At 30.1% G+C, this 6,564-nt stretch overlaps 1 protein-coding gene across 1 annotated transcript in view; it reads right to left on the reverse strand.

Moving 5' to 3' along the window:
* Positions 1-6,195, reverse strand: part of LOC108908971 — a 201,432-nt gene extending 195,237 nt beyond the window's left edge. Inside the window, exon 1 of the mRNA XM_018713174.1 lies at positions 6,068-6,195. The gene's annotated coding sequence lies outside the window, so the exon portion shown is untranslated. The remainder of the gene's footprint in view (positions 1-6,067) is intronic.
* Between the last annotated feature and the right edge of the window lie 369 nt (positions 6,196-6,564).

Raw genomic sequence — 6,564 nt, forward strand, 5'->3', positions numbered from 1 at the left:
TTTTTTTTTTAATCTGGGGTAGCTCGACGAAAACATAACAATGGGCATATTTACGAATTCGTAGAATAGCCCTGAACCCCAGAAAAAATGCATCTTTTATAATTAATTTTTTTTAATTTACAAAAATGTCACAAAAATTATTGTTAAACGAAATATTAATTAAAATTTCAATTTCGGAATTATTTTACTATTATTAAATAAATAAATGAAGCTATTGTTCATTTAAAAAGTTATTTTTCATAAAAATAGAAAAAATTTTAAATATTAAGTTGTTGTATTATATTGCATTATATCTATTATTGAAAATGGTTGTGATTAATATTTTTTGAATTAATTTTGGTTATGTTGCAAAATTTTTTTTGTATAAAATTAGTAATAAATATAATAAAAAAAAAATTATATATTAAAATTTCAAAAAGTTAAAATTGCAATTTTATCGACCGCATTATTTTTATTAATATTTTTTAATTTTGAGAATTTTGCAATAAATTCAAATGCTTTTTATTATTTTTTAAATTTTTTAACAATAAATAATTATTTGAAAATAATTTGTGAATTTTTACTTTAATTTTACATTTAAATCGTAATTAAATAACTAAATATTGTAAAAGTAAGTTTACTTTGGCTTAATATATAAAAAATAACGTTTGGAAGCTTTGGATGAGACCTGTTACAGCAGCTGTACCGGCCTTAAAGTCATTAACAAAAACAGAAGTCAATATCAGGGCGGGCACAGATGCTCTGATAACGGGTCCGCCCCCACAGAGTCTAGATCGAGAACAAGGGTAGGTGAAAGATTCCTGTTTAAGGCTAATTATCAGATTTTTTTTTCTACGCTTGCGATTTACAGTCGTCCGATTGCAAGACTCGACCTCGCGTTTTTACAAATAGACCGTGAGCTAGCGCACATGGGTGTGGCGTCAGCGAAAAATGTCTGGTATTTTGAGGTCTGAAAAAGGTAAGTTAGTTAATGAAAATAAGGGTGGTTTTAAGGGCCGACCCGTGTTCGAAATTTTGGAAAATTAATTTCCTTTTGAATAAAATAATTAGTTTTTCACTCATCTTAAAGTGTCTGACAATTGATGCAAAAATAGACATTAATAAGTACCTAACAATTTTCAAATGCCAGACGGTTTTAAATACCCGAAAGGGTGGTTCATAGGGGTGAACTTGCAAGAAGAAAAAAAATTCATTGTTTACTTTTTGTCTGGCAATCGAAACAATGAAAATTTTTGTTATGAAAATGATAAAAATAAATTGCCAGACGGTTTCCAATGTTTGTAGTCGAGTATCTCTGCGGAAAATTATGTGAAAATTTTTCAGAAACTGTTTGAATTTGATTGCACAACAAGTGGCGTTGCGCAACTGTCGCATCGTGTATGGGCGTACTCGCGACATATTGTGCAATCTCTTCAGTTGTTTTCAAGCGTGATAACAAGTTCTTTTTGTATAAATGGCGTTACCGTTTCTAGTAACTCACCAAAAGTTATGGGGCCTAGAGACATATCTTAATTTTCAATCAACTACTCACGAAATTTAAGCGACTTAGTTCCTAGTTCAATATATCTAATGATATACCCAAGTGTTACGAAAATAAAACTAGACACCCTATGGATTCTTTAATATAATCTTTAATAACAGGTTGTAGGTGTGGCCACTTAGCATATGGTCAGCTTATTGATTTCTATATTAAACTATAAAAATGCGTAAAAAGATATTCGTACATTTGTTACATGTTTGTGGTTTTTTATTTGGTTCCCACGGTGGATGAGCCATCTAATCTGTTTAAGCATAAACAACAGTTAATAAAATAATAAATCGTGGATTATTACAACAATGTACTTATTTTACTTATTTATTTTATTTTACGTTTGATATTGAAAAAACGCTAAGTCAACATTATTGGCTTTATACTTCTTGTATATAAAAACGTAAAACCTAATCTACTATAACATATTTTCGAAATAAAATATTGTATAAAAAATTCCAGTATCTGTAAATTTAACAAGTGGTCCTCGATACAAACGACTATTTATTTATTTCCCATTTCAGATGTTTGAAGTCTTCTGCCACATAAGTTTTATTTGATCTTCGTTTCCAGTATTGACTTTATATAAGCATGGATATCACATAGAAGCGATTTGTAACTCAAAGTAAGATGTCACCCTTACGAAATTCGGACATAAACTCAATTTTCAAACTGAGATATTTGATGCGTGGAGGCAAACAGAGCAAAGGTATCCAATTATACATGTATACAATGTATACAAGCTTAACGAGACAGTCGTTTTCTTAAATATAATGATGAAAAACTGTATAGATAATTATACAGCATCTAATAAAAAGTAGTATACTGCTTAACCATTCTTAAAAATTAGTCCAAAAAACGTTTCTAATCTGTCTAATTGAATCTTGTTAAATCGGTAGTTGTTGGATAGTTTTTTTATACTATCAAGATAAAATAACTCTTCAACTAATAATTTAATATTAATACATATAACAGATAAAAAAACAGTGAGAGAAGAACTGAGCGCATGAAAAACAATTAACTGCAGTATATTCCTCTATAAGAGATAATTACAATTACATAATTTAAAAAATATTAGAGATTATCGACATTTAATGGAAAATTATAAATATCGATACAATAAAAGAGTATAAGCTGTTTATCAAAATGCAATAAACAAATAATAATAATAGGATGTTACAAATTCTGATTCACATACTCTGTGTGGTCCTCACACAAGATATACAGTCAGTACGATGTTTGTTGATATATAATTCCAAGAAGGCACCTGCGTCGCTTTCTTGGAATTAACCGCATTCGACACCCGAGGTAGAAAGACATTGTGCGGAAAATATCAAGGCATGCCCCCACGTTGGATAATTGTTACAGTACTTCCGATAACAGAACTTTTCTTGGAATTCTATCTTAACAAATATCATACAATTTTATGCATTCATTTTCGCGATATTAATTTTATACATTTTAATACTAGAGATTAGTATCTTTCATTACCGACTTTTTAATCCAATTTTTAAACTATTGTTTTGCCGATGTAGGTACTAAATTTAATTTAAATGTCAAATAGTGTACAATTACTACTACAATTTTCACAAAATTTTTAACGAGGAACCTTTACAAAAACTGCATTATTATAAGAACTGTACGTATATTCACACAGTGAAATTATGGCTACTACACCTTTAAGTGATTTAGCCTATTACTGAAAAGATACTTTGTCTAAGATTTATAAAAGACTACTATTCGACATTCTGAATATATCCGATATCTTTATTATTTGGGTGCTTTAAGTTTGACAACCAAGAAAAAAAACATTGTATTAGTTGTGTGAGAATGAGGGTGAAAAAATCTTTATACCCTTATGAAGCGATTAAAGTATTTAGTGTTCTCCAAAAAATATATTGTATGCTTCTGTGGCAAACTTTCAAACTTTTAAAAGACTAAAGTAGGATTGTAGTATAAGTGTAACTAACAGTACATCTAATTCCTGATTGGTGACTATTCATTTTATTGTTGAGCGGCAAAATACCACATACTAAGAAACAACAAATATTTTTATCAGAGATCTTAGAAGAGGCGGAAAAACGAAGTTTTGTTGGGTTTTACACCTTAGCTTCGTAAATATGAAAAGAAATTACTGTTTCATAACTCATTTAATCTCAAGTAAGTACCAGGTAGAACCACCAGTACCAGTACCAGTATCAAGAAGTTCTTCCTATACTATTCCTTCGGAGAATTCATTTGAATATATTAAAATTGCTAATTTGGACCAATGATTGATTTATACTCTTCTTGATCCAATTTTCGTTATTTATAGACAGCTTGTATTCCTTAATGTAGTTTCACACATTGTGTGATCTGTATCTCTATATTATTTCGAACACGTTCTAGTTCAATGTTTTTATAAGTGCTTTGTGCTCTAGTTTTTTCCGTTGAGCAAGTATTAAATTAAACAATTTGGGAAATAAAAGGACCCATGAAAATGTGGTCTGAAATAGTGGTAAGTTATTGGTTTTGTGTTGCTCACCAAAAGTTTCCACAGTCCGAAAATCAATTCTTTCTTACTTATAGCGACCTGAGTCAGTTTTGCTGATGATGCCTACAAAGGCCATAGTATGAATAGAATATTCCAATAAAAACAGTAACTTTTGTGAAATGTTTAGAGAAAAATTAATCAGATGACTTCGAAAAGTTGATAATTAACATTTCTGATGTGCCAAATATCAAACTGGCCGCTGTACCGGTCCCAAGCCCTGGACTCCCCACTCAAAAAATGAGGAAGGGAGGGAGAGAACAAACAATCTCATATTAAAACCTAGGTCACTTTGGCTTTGAAAGCAGCACCATATAATTTTTTAACCATAATATTGATTATTGATTAAGTTGGACAATTCACTTCATTCACTTGATAATTGGAAATATTATTGTATTTAACTGAGGGGTGTGTGCTACCACATGTTCAAATTGTTAATTAATAACTTTTTGAAGTCATTCGATTAATATTCTCATTTCACAAAAGTTTTTACTTCAATATTCTACTCATACTACTTTGCAGCTATCATCAGCAGAACTAACTCAGACCGCTATAAGTAGGAATTAATTGATTTTAGGACCTAAGTACTGTGGAGACTTTTGGTCAGTAATACAAAACCAACAACTTACCACAGTTTGACCAACCCCACATTTTAATAAAGTCTGTTCGAAATCCTTTATTTTCAATAGAATATTTAAATAGAGAAAACTATTTCAGTACATTATTGTTTATTAATATTTGGTATGTTGCTGTTTATTGTTTGTTTTTGAAAAAAAATCTAGGTAAAGTAGCGTCACGTATTTTTTATGAAAAAATGATTTTTTAAATTTTTTTAAATAATTTGGTTTCATTACATACTTTTGAATTTTGTAATTATTCAACTTGAATTTGTAAGTATATAACTGTTTTCCTTCTACGAAATGTATTCATTTTTTTTAGGAACATTTAACCAAACAGTGACTGACACTAACAGAGATTATATGTAACCATGACCTCTTATCACAAAAATGTATTATCGCCAATGTAACATTTTTATAGCTTACTTAACGGATTTCCAAGGAATTATTGAGCAATTAAGCCAGGTATAAATTTTGATCACGAAGTTAAAGGGCTACAGACACCCTATCATTTATATCAGGCTCTCATAATTTATGTATCTTTTCTTTTAGAGCCGAATATGCAGTGATAGTAGTAAGATTTATTTTATTTAATCCAAAGGTTAACTTCTCTTTTACGTAGTAGACATATTTTAAAAAGAAATGTGTTCTGGGAAATGTAAATATTTATTACATATATTTTCTCCGTGCAAGTATGCACTAGAGGTGTAACTAAAAATAACTTCTATTTTCATTAAAGTTAATTTTAGTGTGTAAAAAATATATCCACCGCCTACCATGAATCACTATCAAAATATTTAGTACACCAGTTTTACCATAAAACTATTAAAGTTCACTTTTACTGGTTCCTCTGTGCAATAAGGACTAAATGAATTATACCCTTGGACATTTACCGAGGAATTAATTTAAGACACACTACGTCAACCAGGCCAATTAACACCGTGGAGCAAAAATCAAAATCAATAATGTCTGCCAGAGTGTAAAATTTAATTTATTTTAAATGAGAAAATTAAGAACTAGCACCTCCATATTCACGTAAACTTTCTTAGCTTATAAGCCTGGAATAATATTTGGAGAATATTAAATAGATGGGATGTTGTTTTAGGACTTCTCAGATTATATCCTCTAAGAGGAAGTTGCTACAATAAATCAGTTAACTTTTAACTCTATTAACAAGATCCGTAGATAATAAGTAAAACATATAAAACGTTTTTTTTGTGGCAGAAAATATAGATTTCAAACTATACCTAAAAATTTAGTTACACTCTTTCATTTTATAATTAATAAAAACCCTGAATTTTGGATTTATCAGATTTACATGTATTTCTACCTGTTAACAAGTGAATAAAAACAGTAACTATAACATAACTGAGCAAACATAAAAAAACTTACCTAACTGAATTTTATCTGGAAGTAGTATTGTTGCACTAGTTTTACTGATAAGTTTGCAATATTTTCCAGAAATGCGTGTTAAAGCGTCCGCAGTTTTGACTTCCCTATACGAATAACAGCATCACGAACGAACGTCAGAGAGATACTGGCCAGGATCAGGCAGGATCCTCCCCATGGCGGCAGCCTCCACCAGCTATACTTTCATCCAGAGCGAGGGTACGCTACGCCGAGTCTGCAACAGGGTGCAGAATTTGTAGTAATTCGGGTGTAATGATTTGTACAGGGAATTGCAGATTTTGTTGGACTGCAATCTTATTTTTTGTCTACATGTACAATTTCTCTATAATTTCTAGAAGTTCCTTAGTCCTGTTTGATTCACAAATGTTCATCATAACTACCCATTAAAATATTAACGGGATAAATATTAAAGCAGCTCAAAGATTATTCTACATGATTTTTCTAATAAAGTTTTTAATTGCTATAAATATTGTGTATCT

The sequence above is a fragment of the Anoplophora glabripennis genome, unplaced genomic scaffold, assembly GCF_000390285.2.
Source record: "Anoplophora glabripennis isolate ALB-LARVAE unplaced genomic scaffold, Agla_2.0 scaffold341, whole genome shotgun sequence".
Classification (NCBI taxonomy): domain Eukaryota; kingdom Metazoa; phylum Arthropoda; class Insecta; order Coleoptera; family Cerambycidae; genus Anoplophora; species Anoplophora glabripennis.